The 17,657-nt window shown below is 43.7% G+C and overlaps 1 long non-coding RNA gene across 1 annotated transcript in view; it reads right to left on the bottom strand.

Moving 5' to 3' along the window:
* Positions 1-6,399: 6,399 nt before the first annotated feature.
* LOC141128903 (uncharacterized) overlaps positions 6,400-17,657 on the bottom strand; it is a 32,312-nt gene continuing 21,054 nt past the window's right edge. The window contains exons 2-3 of the long non-coding RNA XR_012241747.1: positions 7,184-7,581; positions 6,400-7,101 (exon numbers count right to left, since the gene is read on the bottom strand). This is a non-coding gene — a long non-coding RNA (uncharacterized lncRNA). The remainder of the gene's footprint in view (positions 7,102-7,183; positions 7,582-17,657) is intronic.

Genomic DNA, 17,657 nt, shown 5'->3' with positions numbered 1-17,657 from the left:
TCTGTTCTTCTATTCCCAGCACTCTGGATGTTGTAGTTCAAGCCAGTCCCGCTGGAATGGAAACTTCAGCGTTCTGAACTACACATCCCACAATGCTTTGCTCTGAGTTTTGTCACAAGAAAAAGGAAATGACACAGAGTCCAGCCAACATTAGAGGGAGCCAACCCCACATGAATAACACGGCAATATGTTTCTGAGTTGCAGGCATAAAAGCCAGCTCCTGGCTACATTAATATAGGGCTCCATTCACAAAGCGCTATCTTACCGCATCCAAGTATGCGGTAACATACCGCACGTTTTTTTGGCATTCACTAAAATGCACTACTAAAATAGTATTGAAAGCCTGTGGTAATTTATAATAAATAAAATAGTGTAAAATAAAGACAGTAGGCAGTTTTTGACAAGTCTTTTATTTAAAAAAACAAACATTTTAAAAAATGTCCCCAGTATAGATCCATCGGCAATCACGATACCCACCGCCACTGTCCATGCCGAACCAAACAAAAAAAATCCCCTCCCCCTCTGCCAGCTCGGCCTTCTGACAGCTCTTAAATAACTAAGGGGCAGTGCCACCTGGTGATGTTACCAGGTGGCACTGTCCTTTGTGATGTCACCCAGCATGCCCCCAGTTGGTGACATCACAAGGGGGCGGTGCTACAGAGTGATGTCACCGATTGGCACATCCCCTTTATTAGCATTATTTAAAAACTGTCAGACAGTGGAGCTGGTAGACGGCGAGAGCCTTCGAGGGGAGTGGAGCTATTTTTCTCTGGCAGGCGGTGACGGCAGCAGCGGGCATCATGATTGATGATGGATCTACACCAGGGGACTTTTTCATTTTAATTATTGTTTTTTTAAATAAAGGACTTGTCAAAAAGTGCCTACTGTTTTTTTTTACTACACTTTTTTTGGTGAATGAGTAGCCCATACTCATACATATTGGGGGGGGGGGCGGGATCTGGGGACCCTCTTGTTAAAGGGGGCTTCCAAATTTTGATAAGCCACCCCCCACAGCAACCGGTCAGGGTTGTGGGGAAGAGGCCCTTGTCCCCAATATGGGACAAGGTGCTTTGGAGTGGGGCAGAGCCCCAATGTTGAGGGCATGTGACCTGGTATGGTTTTGGGGGGGCGCTCTCTCGTCCCTCCTCCTTTCCTAACTTGCATAGAGTGGGGGGGCATGCTGGTTTTTTTTCTTAATTTTTTTTGCCGGCAATTCATTTTTTTACATTCAGCTGTCAGCGGGAAACCCGCTAAGGAGTGGGTGGCCGCCATGTTGTTTACTGGTTGTTAAAGTGGATGTAAACTCTCACATATACCCAGTGAAGTGAACAGCCTCAGATGATACACAGAGATGACACAAAGTCTCCTACATAAGTTATCATGGATATCTGCTGTCTTCAGCTTTATACACTGTTTAAAAAGTGCACATCGTGTTAGGAAATTTTCTCTTCCTGGTTAGCACTGCAGTGAAGCCTGGGCATACAGCCAAGACAGCTGACTGGAGGAAAGGCACACACCCCCTCTCCTCATAGGTAGGAGACTTTCAGCTCTGTTCGTTGAATCTTTCAGCTCTCAGTGCTAATCTATTTATAGCATCCTCCCACACAAAACTCAGGCTGCTTTTATCATATGTGACGGAAAACTTGTCAGGAGTTATCAAGCTGATAACAGAAGAACAGAGCAGGAGACAGCTATTGGGACATAGTGTTTTGAAGAGTGATAACAAAACGCTGCAGATATATGTTCCCAGCTCAAATTTCATGAATCGGGTTTACATCTACTTTAAGGAATGGGTTGTCTGCCCACTCCGTAACAACCAGTACACTTTCCATAAATACTGCATGCCTCAATCACTACTTAATTACTGCATGCACCCCTGTTCATGCGCTTTTTACTAAGCGTTTTTTAGCATTTTGCTGTAAGTACCGCAGAACTGTATAGTGAATTGACAGTTTCAGGATCACATGCGGTATTTAGCGAAAATGTGTCTGAACACCTACATACCACATGCGAGATGTTTTTGTGAATGGAGCCCATAAATAGGTAACATAGCCACCTTTTAATTAAAAGAAAAACAACCCTTTTTGTTCAACTTGCTTTTTATGATGTTCCATGACTGCCAGAAATCACATAGAAAAGTGGTTTCAATACAAGTTTTCAGTAAGCTTTGCTACATAAGCTGTGCTGTCAATAGCCATAATGCAATAGAGGAGGGAAAATATGCACTAAACCAAAGTAGAATATTAAAAAGGAACTGCAGTCTGCTCACATAATTTGTAATAAAAACATCTTTGCCATTCTGAGGCTTCCCTCCAACCACGTTGCATATTATTTTATATATACTGTGATTCTGTACTTGCCAAATATGCTGCAGGTATCGCCCTCCACTGAGTCTGGCTGCATCCATTTTAACTGTGGGCAGCTGAAGCTGCTGCCTGTTCACTTCCTGGATTTATACAGACACACAGAGGCACACCTCCAGCTCTGCAGCTCCCACTGGCCCTCTTATGACTCATCCCCACTCCCTTCCTGGCAAACTCTCACAAGAGTGAGAGAGAGAGAGCTGTGCATGATGTCATAAGCCTAGGCTTTTTACCAGACAAGAAACAGGAAGTGGGCTGTATAAGGTATTTACTGGCAGAAAAAAAATGTTTTACTATTCAAAGTTAAAACAACAATTGCAGTGGATTTAATAGCTGGAAAGATGAAAAAAATGATTGAAGTTCCGATTTAACAGCTATCTTTCTGCAAGGAAATAAAGCAAATATTATACAAGCTGTATTTAGCGGTTTCAACTGCTTCACATTATAGCCTACTTTTTAAATGAGGTTCTTCTTTAATACTCTGAGGTCAAGACTGGATTTCAACTATCAACCCAACAAGCCACTGCTATTGTATCTTAAATCAGTGTACATAAAATATTATTATTCTATGCTATGTGTGTTTATTTCAGACGACTAACAAAGAAACAAATGGGATAATAGAAGGGAAGAACACAAATTCTGCTTCCCTTTAAATGTGCATTTCCCAGGCTCTCTGGCCTTTCCTCAAACATTTATCACAATTAGTACAAGACAGAAATTTTATAGACAAAAATTGTTGCAGTTCTTTGATACTTTTGGTCTTGTGTTATTACATATGCAAAACTCCCCAAAGAACATTCAATTCTTAAAGGCTAACTCTACCTTTTGAACCACGCAATGCTTTGCAAGCTCCTAAGCAAAAATAAATAAATACATGCATATTCTTCTCCTACAATTATATGTGTATTTATTATTTTCCTGTAAAAGAGGAAAGATGAAAGTGGCCTTAAAATTTCTGTAACTAATACATTCTTCTGATGAATTTTAGATGCATTTCTTGCCTGGTACAATAAATTGTGTGAGGTACAACAGTGGGCCCCTATTATACTGTATTAAACTAGTTTGTAGCCACAACCAATTAAACAATTGATTAGGGGAGTCAGAATATATATGTAATTTAGACCTAAGTTAATATATATAATTAAAGAATAATAATACCAACATATAAAACGTTTTCTGTCATGACCCTAGTGTGAGCTTTCATTTCTCCTAATCTCCTGTAAGTGTAGTCAGATAAGATGTGAGAAACCACTCCTTCCTCTCTAGCTCTGCAACACAGGGGAAGTGTTTGAACATTGCTCATCTTAGCAAACACTTTTAACTCTTTACTGACAAGGCAGTCAGTAATGTTCTTCCTTAATGTTCATAACAGCGTATTGAAGCTAGTAGCAGAAGGAAGGATGCTGGGCCTCAAAGGACAGACCAGAAAAAAACATCTTGGCTCCTCTCCTGACCACAACTCCTTTCCTCTCTCTCTCATAAACAAAACTCCAATTATGCTAACTGAAAAAAAGTAAATTAACATATGATTATTGTCACCATCTTTGTGTATAAACTGCACTATAGCTAAAATATGTACCTTCATCTCTTACCTCATCTATAAAAAGTAATTCACTTAGACCAATTAGGCTTTATGCTCACCAGAGAGGTGAGAGACAATACCACCAAAACCCTTAACATTATACGGGTTCCTCAAAACGTTTACACACTTTTTTTTTTATATGTTTTGCAGTCATCTTCACTACAGCATGACAACTCTTATATTAAACTGCAAATTCAGCAGGCTTGCAAGACAGACTAGTCACATAAAACTCTCAGACACAACCAATTACTATTCCTCCCACCCTCACCGTTTTCTACAAAAATATAAAAGTGCAGAAACTTTTTGAAGACCCCTCGCACACATGGGCCTGTCAAGGTGCACCATGGGTCGTCTGCCTTTTAATGAAAAATTCGAATGATCTTTGCCACACTTCAGGCTGGAGTTCATAGGCTTAGGCCCTCACATGCTAATGTGGATACTATTCTCTGACTCTTGTGGCCTCATTCACACGGGCACTGTCAGTTTAGCCACGTAAAAAATGTATTAGTTCTTATCCGTTGCTGCATCCGTCTTCCGTTAATCTCTGTTTTCATCCGTCTTCTGTTCCGTTAACATCCGTTTACATCCATTAGTTTATCCGTTTACATCCGTTTTTGCATCCGTTTCGATCTGTTTACAGCAGTTTCTGTGGTTTTGATGACATTACCCAGAAAGCATTGCTCCTCCCATGCTGCATTGCAGTTTTCAGTGAGTGACTTGTCCTTGCTGTGTCCTTCCTTTGTCCTTGTCCTTGTGTGTGTGCTATCTGCATTGTGCGATGGATTCCAACAATTTTTGGGACAGCGTGATATTGTTTGTCATATTTGCCTATATGTGGAGAAAGGATAGCAAGAAGAAGCAGATTGTGGCTAGGAGATGTAGATTTGGGACCCACCCCATGCTACTGAAGTGACCTTCAGAAGGTTTTGTGGCTCTGCACTGCGCTCATCTCCGACAGTATCCCACAAAGTTTTTCAACTTCACCAGGATGACCGTAGCCACGTTCGACTACTTACTGGACCAGATGCACCCATGGCTGCAGCGGAGACATACCAACATGGGAAGGTGTGTACCTGCAGGTGAATGTCTCTTAGTGACCTTGAGATAAGAAGTCATTTATTTATCAATTGTCATTTTTTTGTTGGTCTACTGCAGGGGTTGGCAACCTTGGCCCTCCAGCTGTGGTAAAACTACAAGTCCCATGAGGCATTGCAAAACCCTGACAATCACAGGCATGACTCCTAGAGGCAGAGGCATGATGGAATTTGTAGTTTCAAAACATTTGGCGTGCCGAGGTTGCCTAGCCCTAGTCTAGTGTGTGTGTGTGTGTGTGTGTATATACAGTATGTATAGATAATAAATCCATTTATGTGCCAGTAGAATGTTGTTTTACTTAAAAAGCTAAAAAGATGTTCAATTTTTTTCTAGGTTTCTTGCAACTGACCAGTCCTATACCTCTTTAAACCATTGTTTTTTACTGGGCATTTCAACTATTTCGGAGATAGTGCAATGATACCTGCTTCGCAATATGTGAAGAGCTGTGTCCATCAGTGATGCCGTTACCAGATGGAAACATGTGGCGAAGAATAGCAGATGGATTTTGGAATCGAGCAAAATTGTATCGGAGCCCTTGATGGAAAGCATATCCATATCCAAAAGCCTCCACGTTCCAGGTCCAGATTTCATAATTACAGGAAATATTTTTCATTGGTCCTCATGGCTATCTGTGATAGCAATTATAAACGTATCGCTGTGGACATTGGGGCATATGGCAGCAGTTTTGATTCCAGAGTGTTCTGTGAGTCTGTAATGGGTCAAAGACTGCACAAAGGGCATACCATCTGATCAGCCTCTGCCTGGAACTGAAGGACCAGACCTGCCTTTCGTGCTTGTTGCAGATGAGGCCTTTGCACCTTCTCAATACCTGCTTAGGCCTTATGCCAGAAGTAATCTGGCCGACAAGAGGATCTTTAACTATCGGCTGAGCCGCGCAAGACGCCTCATTGAATCTACATTTGGCATATTGTCCAGTAAATGGCGTTTTTTCCAAACACCGTTGCAACTTAGTCTTAAGAATGCTGAGTTAGTAATTCAGGCCTGCTGCATTCCTCATAATATTGTCCGGGATAAGGAAGACATCCACATTGAGGAAGGGGAAGAGTTCCACATGCTCTCCATACAGTACAGCAGAGTACGTGCAAGGAGATTCTACATTGCCATGCGGGAACAATTTGCCGACTACTTTCTATCTCCACCTGGAGATGTTCCATGGCAATATCAATATATGTATTGCAGTTCAAATTTCAATAATTGTACAAATATGTCCTAAGATGGCATATGAAATTACTGTTTGCGATTTTTGGACATTTAATTGTGTTTTGATAGCATAAAAAGACACAAAAGCACATGATATGTTCAAAACAGTTTTAGTTTTATTATTCTGCATAACCCGTTTAAAATAAAGGTTTTTTCACCTAACTTTTTTTTTTATTTTTCAAAGTTTTAACAAAGCATAAAAGATGCAAACTTTCAAAAAATTCTTAATTTAACATAAAAACCAGGTTACAAATCCTCATAAAAAGAGGTGGGGGATGGGGAAAATGAAGTAGAAGGTTGGGAAGAAGAACCAGAGCTGGTTTGGCTATTAGCTTGAGAAACATTGGCAGAATTTTAGCTAGTGTTTACAATCGGAGGATATGTTCCCTGTGAGGAATGAGCAGGAGAGGAACTTACATAAGAAGGCTCTGGGTATTGTGCATTGAGCTGTATAAATGCACAGGGGTCTGTGGAAAGGGTGGTAGATATGGGTGGGCCGGACGGCATGGGGACTCATACGAATATTGACAGTATGATCTCTGAGGGGGTTCATACTGGCTAATAGTGGGCAATGGCATTCCTGACTCGGTAGCTCTAACACATTCCCCCACATTATTTAATATACCCATATGTATCTCCATCTGCCTCTCTGCTGGTGCTTTTTGAAGTGTATGATAAATTGTCTTCAGGAAGGACTCATTTTAGTTATCTGGATCACAGAATGGATCCTTACTCTCCTGTCTTTTAAAGGAGGTCATCTCGTCCATGCAGGATCTCTAGATTTTCAGGCTTTTCGCCACGCTGCGAGGATTGTGATGTTGTTGGCCTGTCATGACTAACCTGTAGAAAATATGCAGATTGGGAAATGCAATGATGCCTTGGTGTACATCAGATAAAGCTTAGTAATCAATAGTTTGCTTACATGTACGGATCTTTGAGTAGGGCTTGGATGTGCTGTCTCATCCACAGACTGGGACTGGCCTTCTCCCTCTTGCGTGGCTTGCTCACCTCCCGGCACTGCTTCTGTCTCATTATTTTCAGTGTTCTCCTTACACTCTGAGACGTTTGATGATGTACTACAATAAAAAGGAGGAAGATTTGGTCACAAAACCTTACTATATGGAGACCTACTTTTTTCACTCTCTAGATGGAACATCCAAACGTCACTTATGATCTAACGTCCATGACTTTCCTTAGGATGGACAACATTTTGAAGAAGACTGAGTTTCTTCTTTGTGGTAGCTCCGGAACCGCTTGCACACTCTGCCTCATCATTCAAATCTCTTTGAAAACGGTCTCTCCTTCTATTAATTTTGAATCCTGTAAACACACATTGAGAAAGAATTTGAGTAAAGATTTTTATTTTGAGTAAAGTGGCTAAGAAAAAACCTATAATCAATAGGACTCCACAGTCTGTGGAGGAGTCAGCATGCCCTTGCCTATTCACAATATTAAACATCATGTGCACAGAATGCGATCAACATATTCAGATGGACAGCAATATTTTTATGCTTAGGTCACCACAATATGAGCATGCAACAAGGACAGAAATAGACACAAAAATCATGTCCTTCTGGGACAAGGTACGCACACTTCAGAGGCCAGAAAGAATGTGCACTGACTTCAAATTCATATGCATTACTACAAATGGTAAATAACAATACATTCAAAGCATAGTGCCACATGGTTTGGCTCTGCTGCAGCGAGAGACTGAACAGTACATAACGCACATGTTGGGGCAAAGCTTTGCCCAATCAGGGCTTACAATGCACAGTGCAGCATGCAGTGCATTGTGGGGAGCTTGGCGAGTGAACAGCACGCTGAGTGCCCCGCAAATTTGGGTGTTTGCCGAGCAGATGAACAGGTGATGTTTGGGCCGAACTTTCGCTTGGCTTGAACTGTTCACTCAACTCTATTGGCCAGTGCCAATATAAAGGTCACTACATATGTGGAATAACCTTTAACTCTCATAACTTTCTCAGACATATCTATTCCCAGTCTTCTTGAAAGTGATATTAAAGGCTTGTTTTAAAAAAAAAACAAAAAAAACAAACAAGTCATACTTACCTGCTCTGTGCAGTGGTTTTGCACAAAGCAGCCCCAGATTCTCCTTTTCTCGAGTCCCCCGCCACGCTCCTGGCCCCTCCCTCCTGCCGAGTGCCCGCACCCAAGCTGTCCATTCACAAGCGGAGTCGCTGCTCTGCCCCGCCCCCTCTCCTTCCTCATTGGCTCACTCAGTTGGAACCGAAGGGTTTATACATCCTGAGTCTGAGGAGAACTGTGGAGGGTCTACCAAATGTGTGATTACTGGCATTTGGATGATACAGGTGAGCCTGTTTTGCGTTTGCTTCAGGTGAGCAGGTTTTTCATCTGGTTGGTGGAGGTGCACAGGTCACTTGAAGAAGCTAATGTAGGTGATCAATTATTGCACTTGGGGGTGCTGGACTGTACATTTTTCTTTTCCCATTGTATTTTTTCATTTGTTGCATGGACTAAGAATCACAGAAATCGATTTTTTATGCTTTCAGCCATATGTATGATGAATTGATGGTATATCACATAATACAGTAAAAACCCAGTTGCGACATTGAGACATGTTTCATAATGGCCACAACAAGCATAAAGACCCAGTAACGTGCAAGTAAATGCTAATGTTAACTCTACTTAAAAATTTTTGCCTCCCCATTTCTCAAACATATGCTGCATACCATTGGTAAAAGTGATCAGTGTAAATACCTTTTTTTTTTTCAAACTAGCTTTGCTTTAGTCATGCGATCAGAAAGCTGAAGCTCCCCTGTGCGATCAAGCAGCTGCTTGCAATGGAAGCAGCTGGAGCAATGGAAGCTGGCTCTGTGAATGCTTCCCTGTTGTTGCGTGCTCCCTGACAAGAGGTGGTGTAGCTTCTTGATCACATGAACATACCAAAGCTGATTAAACAAAATACATTTACTCTGATCTCTTTTACAAATGGTATGCAGACTTATATTTGCCTTTACTTCCACTTTAAGCACAGAGATCTCACCAATGGAGTCCCCAAGAGATATAAGAAACTTTCCAACATCTACCAGAAACTGAAAGTCTCTAAAAGACGTGAATTCCACCACAAGCATATTTGACAAGTTGCTCTAAAGAAATGACCAGCATTAGGAGTACTGAGCACACAAGTACCTTAGAATACTTTTTAGTCCATTTTTTTGGAACCAAAGATGAGACAGGATTGCACAAAAAAATTGTTAAGTAGTACCAGACTCATGTACCCACAACCACAAGTCAAAAAAGATGTCAAGGAAGGGAGAGCTGAAAGTAGGGCATGCACTACTATTATTCTCCTTTCTCCATTATCTGTATATATCATGTAGCCATGGGCAAAGTTTATTACATACAGTTTAATTGATCTTTGCGTCATCTCTGTCCTACCTTTGGTTTACCAGAACGCCCACAGACGAAGTTGGTTGTCGGGTTCATAAATAAAAATACCCAGCTCAACCTACAGAAACAAGATCTCATAAACAGTATCTCACAAAAAGTGAGTACCCTCACATTTTTGTTAATTTTTTATTATATCTTTTCATGTGACAACACTGAAGTAATGAAACTTTGCTACAATGTAAAGTAGTAAGTGTACAGCTTGTATAACAGTGTAAATTTGCTGTCCCCTCAAAATAACTCGACACACAGCCATGAATGTCTAAACCACTGGCAACAAAAGTGAGTACACCCCTAAGTGAAAATGTCCAATTTTGTCCCAAAGTGTCAAAGTTTTGTGTGGCCACTAGGGATGAGCTTCGTGTTGGAATCGAACGCATGTTCGACTCGAACATTGTGTGTTCGGTCGTTCGCCGAATTACGAACGATATGGGCCGTTCGTGCCAAATTCGAGTGGCCAAGGAGGCTTTGGCCAATTATGGCTGAGGGGGTTTAGTACACGCCCCACACTATATAAGGCCGCCTCCGTGGCGGCCTTGTGTAGTGTGTTGCGGTGGAGACTGGAGAGAGATAGACAGAGAGACAGTGTCATTTGATTTAAGTTAGATAGAGTAGGCACGTTGAGTCAGTTAGCTGCACTTACAGTGTATTGTGTATATATATATATATATATATATATATACACACACATCCCAGGTGTTTATATATATATATATATATATATATATACTGTATTCAGTTTAGCTAGATCCTGTTTTTCTCTTCCTAATATACTGACAGGTAGGCAGGTAGGCAGGTGTTTTTACAGTATATCCAGTTAGTGTACTGTGTACCCTGCACAGTTGCACCTACAGTATAGCTACCTGAAGCCAGGTGCTTCTGTAGGCTCCTGACGTATTTCCAGTTACTGTACTGTGTACCCTGCACAGTTGCACCTACAGTATAGCTACCTGAAGCCAGGTGCTTGTGTAGGCTCTTGACGTATTTCCAGTTACTGTACTGTGTACCCTGCACAGTTGCACCTACAGTATAGCTACCTGAAGCCAGGTGCTTGTGTAGGCTCTTGACGTATTTCCAGTTACTGTACTGTGTACCCTGCACAGTTGCACCTACAGTATAGCTACCTGAAGCCAGGTGCTTGTGTAGGCTCTTGAAGTATTTCCAGTTAGTGTACTGTGTACCCTGCACAGTTGCCCCTACAGTATAGCTACCTGAAGCCAGGTGCTTGAGTAGGCTCTTGATGTATTTCCAGTTACTGTACTGTGTACCCTGCACAGTTGCACCTACAGTATAGCTACCTGAAGACAAGTGCAGGTGTTCTCATAATAATAATACTACAGGCAGGCAGTTGATTCTGCTAGCTGCAGTATAATCGGTGTATATATATATATATATATATATATATATATATATATATATATATATATCCCAGTTTTGTGCAGCTACATCGCACTGCAGGTCAATAGTATGTCTGGAAGGCCAACAAGGAGAGGCAAACAGTCACAAGCCAATAAAAGAGGGCAAGCAGGCTCTGTGTCTAGAGGCAACAGTGCTGGTCGTGGACACGGTGCATTCTCATCAGCACGTGGCCATGGGACACGCTTGGCCTTTTTTTCAGCAGCTGGCCGTGTTGAGCCGCAACATGCTGAAGACTTGGTCGAGTGGATGACCAAGCCGTCCTCATCCTCTCTCACCCAGGCTCAGGGTACTTTGTCTGGCAAAGCAGCTGCCAACGCGGCCTCTTCCCTTGGCTCCATGGCATCAGTGACTCCTTCCCTAGCCCCACCATGTCCTCCTGAGGAGTCCCCCGAACTGTTTGACCACAGTGTTGGGTACATGCTCCAGGAGGATGCCCAGTGTTTTGAAGGCTTCAATGATGGTACTCAGTTAGAGGAAGGCAGTAACGTGAGCCCAGACAGAGGGGGTGCCCAAGAAGGGCAGCAATCTGGCAGTTATGTTCCCCCTGCTGCAGCATACTGCCAGGTTTGCTCCAATGATGAGGAGGGAGGGGATGATGAGGTCACTGACTCCATGTGGGTGCCTGATAGGAGAGAGGAGGGGGAGAAGGCACATCACCAACGAGACAGGATGCCCTCCAGGGGCCAGGCTAAGGGCAGCACACTGACTGCATCACACCGCAGAGCTCCGCATGTGCAGGGCGCTGCTGTCTTTGCCCACACCAAGTTCTTTGGTGTGGGCCTTTTTTGAGATGAGTGCATCAGATCACACCGCTGCTATTTGCAACATATGTCTCAAGCGTATCTCGCGTGGCCAAAACATCTCCCGCTTGGGCACCACATGCTTGACCAGACATATGTTGACCTGCCATGCAGTTCGTTGGCAAGCGTACCTAAAAGATCCACACCAAATAACAAAGAGGACCTCTCCTTGCTCCTCATCAGCTGGGATCTCCAACCCCACTATACCTTCGGTCCTCTCTGAGACCTGCACTGAGAGGAATGAAGGTGTAGAATTAGGTGTGTCACAGCCAAGTACTTGCGGGCAATCTGCTATCGGTACATCGACATCAGATTGTGCCAGGCAAATTTCCCTGCCCCAGCTGCTGCACCGCAGAAAGAAGTTCGCTCCCAGCCATCCACATGCCCAGTGGTTGAATGCTAGCTTGGCAAAATTGCTAGCACTTCAACTGCTATCTTTTCAGTTGGTAGACTCTGCCCCCTTCTGTGAGTTTGTGGAATGTGCAGTTCCTCAGTGGCAGGTTCCCAAAGCCACTTTTTCTCAGGGAAGGCGATTCCGGCTCTCTACCGGCATGTGGAAGGCAATGTCTTGGGCTCGCTGGACAGGGCGGTCAGCGGTAAGGTGCATATTACCACTGACTCATGGTCCAGCAGGAATGAACAGGGATGTTACCTAAGTTTCACGGCGCATTGGGTGACTCTGCTGGAAGCTGGGAAGGATGCAGGACAAGGTGCAGTAGTGTTGGATGTTGTTCCGCCACCACGCCTCCAAAATGCCACTACTGGTGATTCTGACACACCTCTATCCTCCATCCCCTCCTCTTCTTCTTCCTCCATGACCTCTTCCTGTGCTTTGTCCTCGGAACCAGCGTGCTCCGTAGGCGTTCAAGGGGCTACGCAAGTACGCAGGCCAGAAGATGCCATGTGGTGCTTGAGCTGGTGTGCTTGGGGGACAGGAGCCACACTGGGGCAGAGATTCTGTCAGCTCTGCAGGGGCAGGTTCAGAGGTGGCTGACGCCACGCCAACTTAAGCCAGGAATGGTGGTTTGCGACAATGGCACCAACCTCCTTTCCGCCCTCTGACAGGGACAACTGACCCATGTGCCCTGTTTGGCTCACATCCTTAACTTGGTGGTGCAGCGGTTCTTGGGCAGGTACCTGGGCTTACAGGATGTCCTGAGGCAGGCCAGGAAAGTCTGTGTGCATTTCCGCCGGTCATACAATGCCAGTGCTCGGCTGGCAGACCTCCAAAAGGAAATTAACCTGCCCAAGAACCGCCTAATCTGTGACATGCCCACCAGGTGGAACTCAACCTGGCCATGCTGCAGCAGCTGCACATGCAGCAGAGGGCCATCAATGAGTACCTGTGCGACTATGGCACCAGGACAGGGTCAGGGGAGCTTGTTTTTTTTCAAATCCAGTGGGCCATGATCAGGGATGCATGCACTGTCCTGTCACTATTTGAGGCCACGAGGAAGGTGAGCAGTGACAGTGCATGCATCAGTGATACTGTCCCCCTTGTCCACCTTTTGGAGCACACGCTGCATGGAATAATGGACAGGGCACTTGAGGCAGAACAGAGGCAGGAAGAGGAGGACTTCCTTAGCTTTCAAGGCCCCCTTTATCCAGACAGTGTTCTTGAGTGCCCGCCGATCACACAGGAAGAGGACGAGGAGGAGGAGGATTGTGTCAGCATGGAGGTGGAGCCTGGCACTTAGCATCAGCAGCAGTATTTAAGGGATCATTTACAATCCCAAGAAACCCATGGACTTGTACGTGGCTGGGAGAAGGTGGCTGCAGATCATGTCGTCCTTAGTGACCCAGAGGACTCTGGACCGAATGCCTCAGCAAAGCTATGCTGCATGGCCTCCCTGATCCTGCAAAGCCTGCGGAAGGACCTTCTCTTGCCGTCGCAGAGGGAGCAGAGGATGAAACATCTTCGGGAGGCCTTGCAGAAAGGTCTGTGCAACATGTTCCCAGAGACTGGGAGGTTACAAACTCCTGTTCCTGGACAACGTGTTGCCAAGGCTTCGGTCAGTCAAAGAAGGAGCGGTGGAGAAGGTGGCCGTCTGACCGATGCGTTCAGACAATTTTTTAGTCCGCAGCCCCAAGGTATGATCGGTTCCAGCAACCATCGCCAGCGTCTGTTTTACATGGTGCAGGAATACCTAGGGGCAAGACTTGGACACCTTTCCCACCAAAAATCCTCTGGGTTACTGGGTCTTGAGGATGGATCTCTGGCCAAAGCTTGCACAGTATGCAATTGAGCTACTGGCCTGTCCTGCATCCAGTGTTCTTTCGGAACGCACATTCAGTGCTGCTGGAGGCTTTGTAACCGATCAAAGGGTGCGCCTGTCCACCGACTCGGTCGATCGACTGACCTTCATAAAAATGAATCAGTCTTGGATCACCACCAGATACCAAGCACCTGATGCTGATGTAACTGAATACATTTTTTTGAAATGTCAGATCCCTTCAAGACTGCCTATGCTGATGCTGACTGACTATCCTGTTATGCTGAGTGACTATCCTCTTCCTCCTCAATGATCATGCTGATAGCTTGTAAAAATATTTTTGTTTCTGGGCACCGCCACCAGTGGCTAAGGCCCAATTTTTCAGCCCCTGTTTAACAAGGGAGTGTAATTACAATTTTTGATGCAATTCTTTGCAGCAGGGCTCGTTACTGTGCTCCAACTAGAGTATCTGTGAGGGGTTGCAGTGTTGTGGCACCAGCACCAGTGCCTGAGGACCAATTTTTCAGCCCCTGTTTAAGAGGGGCATGTAATTACAATTTTTGATGCAATTCTTTGCAGCAGAGCTTTTTCCAGTGCTCCAACTAGAGTATCTGTGAGGGGTTGCAGTGTTGTGGCACCAGCACCAGTGCCTAAGGCCCAATTTTCCAGCCCCTGTTTAACAGGGGCGTGTAATTACAATTTTTGATGCAATTCTTTGCAGCAGGGCTTGTTCCTGTGCTCCAACTAGAGTATCTGTGAGGGGTTGCAGTGTTGTGGCACCAGTGCCTAAGGCCCAATTTTTCTGTCCCTGTTCAACAGGGACATGTAATTACAATTCTTGATCTAATATTTCACAGCAGGGCCAGTTTCAGCGCCCACCAAGAGTAACTGTGAGGACTTACAGTGTTGTGGCACCAGCACCACCACCACCAAAGGCCCAATTTTTTCTGCCCCTGTTAAGCAGGTGCATGTAATTACAATTCTTGATCTAATATTTCACAGCAGGGCCCATTCCAGCGCCCACCAAGAGTAACCGTGAGGACTTACAGTGTTGTGGCACCAGCACCACCACCACCAAAGGCCCAATTTTTCTGCCCCTGTTGAACAGGTGCATGTAATTACAATTCTTGATCTAATATTTCACAGCAGGGCCCGTTCCAGTGCCCACCAAGAGTAACTGTGAGAACTTAGTGTTGTGGCACCAGCATCACCACCACCACCAAAGGCCCAATTTTTCTGCCCCTGTTCAACAGGTGCATGTAATTACAATTCTTGATCTAATATTTCACAGCAGGGCCCGTTCCAGTGCCCACCAAGAGTAACTGTGAGGACTTACAGTGTTGTGGCACCAGCACCACCATCACCAAAGGCCCAATTTTTCTGCCCCTGTTCAATAGGGGCATGTAATTACAATTCTTGATCTAATATTTCACAGCAGGGCCCTGTGAGGGCTTACAGTGTTGTTGCAACACCAACACCTAAGGCCATAATTTCTGCAGGGTATATAGGGCAGGCCCCTACTTTCAAACATCCAACTCACAAATGTCTCCTAAATCAAACTGTACACACGCTGCGCTTATCAAAAAAACGTGAGAAATTTCCACTAAATCATTAATAAAGTGATATTGTGCTTAACATACAAAATATACAAAATCTATTAATACTATACATTAATGTGCAATAAACTTCAATGAATGAATAAATAGGTAAAAGTGCCCCAATCAGCCTGTGTATTGCAAATATTTCACAAAGCTTGTGCAATTTTCAAACATTAATAGATAATTCAAAACAAACATCCATGCGATTTAGTGTTGCATCCATGCTTTTCAGTGCTGCATCTATGCACTATATTGTTAGTGCAATGTTCAAACAATAAAAAGTTAAAAACTACAAAAAACGCACACATGCGATTTGGTGCTACATCCATGTGATTCTATGTAATTCAGTGCTGTGTTGCTGTGCAATGATCAAACTAACAGTCCAAATTAGTATTGCATCCATGCATTTCAGTGCTGCATCTATGCAATATGGTGTTAGTGCAATGTTCAAACAATAAAAAGTTAAAAAATACAAAAAAACGCATCCATGGGATTTGGTGTTGCATCCATGTGATTCTATGCAATTCAGTGCTGTGTTGCTGTGCAATGATCAAATTAACAGTCCACAGATCTTCCACAATCCATTCATGTGTTATTGTGAACACAAACTAAAGTGCTGTGTGCTCATACAAGTGCTCCCCCCCAGGTGATAGCCCCTTACCTTAGGGCGTGTGACATTGCAATTAAGCTTGGTCAGGATGCGCCTTAGAACCTCTATGGGTTTGATGTTATATGCAGGGTCCTGGATAGATTTGCACTGGTGCCTCTGTTCCTCACAGCAGTCCCGTTTGTACCTCAATATCTCAACACAAAAAGGACTTCATGGTGCAGTATGTACTAAATTTATTAAAATCATAAACAAATACCACAATGGGTACTCACAGTAACAAGGCGCTTAAGGGCACCACACTAAAACAGCAGAAACAAACGGGCAAGAGCGGCCGGTATGGGGTGGCGTGCTAATCTTTCCCAACAGGTTGTATGTATAACGTTCCGTCCGGTCCCCTTCCCTTACGCGTGTTCGATACAAGGGGTATTTCGTATCATCATCAGGGGGGTGATTTGATTGGACGGTGAACCTTCAATAAATATATCCTCTCCGCTGCAATTTTGTTGTGGCCTGCTGACACTCTAGTAAGCAGTCAATGTGATTCTATGGGGAAACGTCTATATGCAAAAATAGATGGATACAAATGGCAAAAGATAATAGCCGTGGATTTCCCATTTTGCCTGATATATATAGTAAAAACATTTAACGATGATATCACTACGTTAAACTACTCAGGATAGACGTGGGACGATTAGATCGGCACCCCCTATGTAAACCAGTTGCTGTGAGAGATATAACATAATAAATCTACAAAACGACAGTATAATATAGGATTACATGTAAGAGGTTAAAAATTAAAGATAAAAATAAAAATCGAAAGCTCATACGAAAAATAACTCATCTATATGAGCATATATAATCAAAATTTAATACATATACTTAAAACCACAATAGAAAAAAAAATAAAAAAATAAAAAATAAAATATAAAAACAGTATATTGCTAGCAAACACTGGTTAAATCTTATATAGTACAAAAAGGTATACCTAACCTATAGTATAGTATTATCAATATGGATATTAAAGTGGAGTTCCACCCCCCCCCCCCCCAAAAAAAAAAAAATAGTAATTCTTAGTTCTTAAAAAAAAATAAAAAAAAAAATTTGGAGAATTTTTTTTTTTTACTCACCTCTAAATGCCTCTTGCTAGGTGGGCCCTCGTAGTCTGCCTCCTTCGGTGCCTGGGCTCCTGACGTCACTTCCCACGGCGCAGGAAGGAAGATCGCCTCTAAACCCTCCCTCTTGTCAATCATCTGGGACAGGTGACCTGTCCAGATGATTGCGGGGCCAGTGACGGCGCGCGGCGCGGCGCGCGCATGCGCAGTGGGTGCCG

The sequence above is a fragment of the Aquarana catesbeiana genome, linkage group LG02 (genome assembly GCF_042186555.1).
Source record: "Aquarana catesbeiana isolate 2022-GZ linkage group LG02, ASM4218655v1, whole genome shotgun sequence".
NCBI lineage: Eukaryota > Metazoa > Chordata > Amphibia > Anura > Ranidae > Aquarana > Aquarana catesbeiana.
This window is presented reverse-complemented; position numbering and strand designations above follow the sequence as displayed.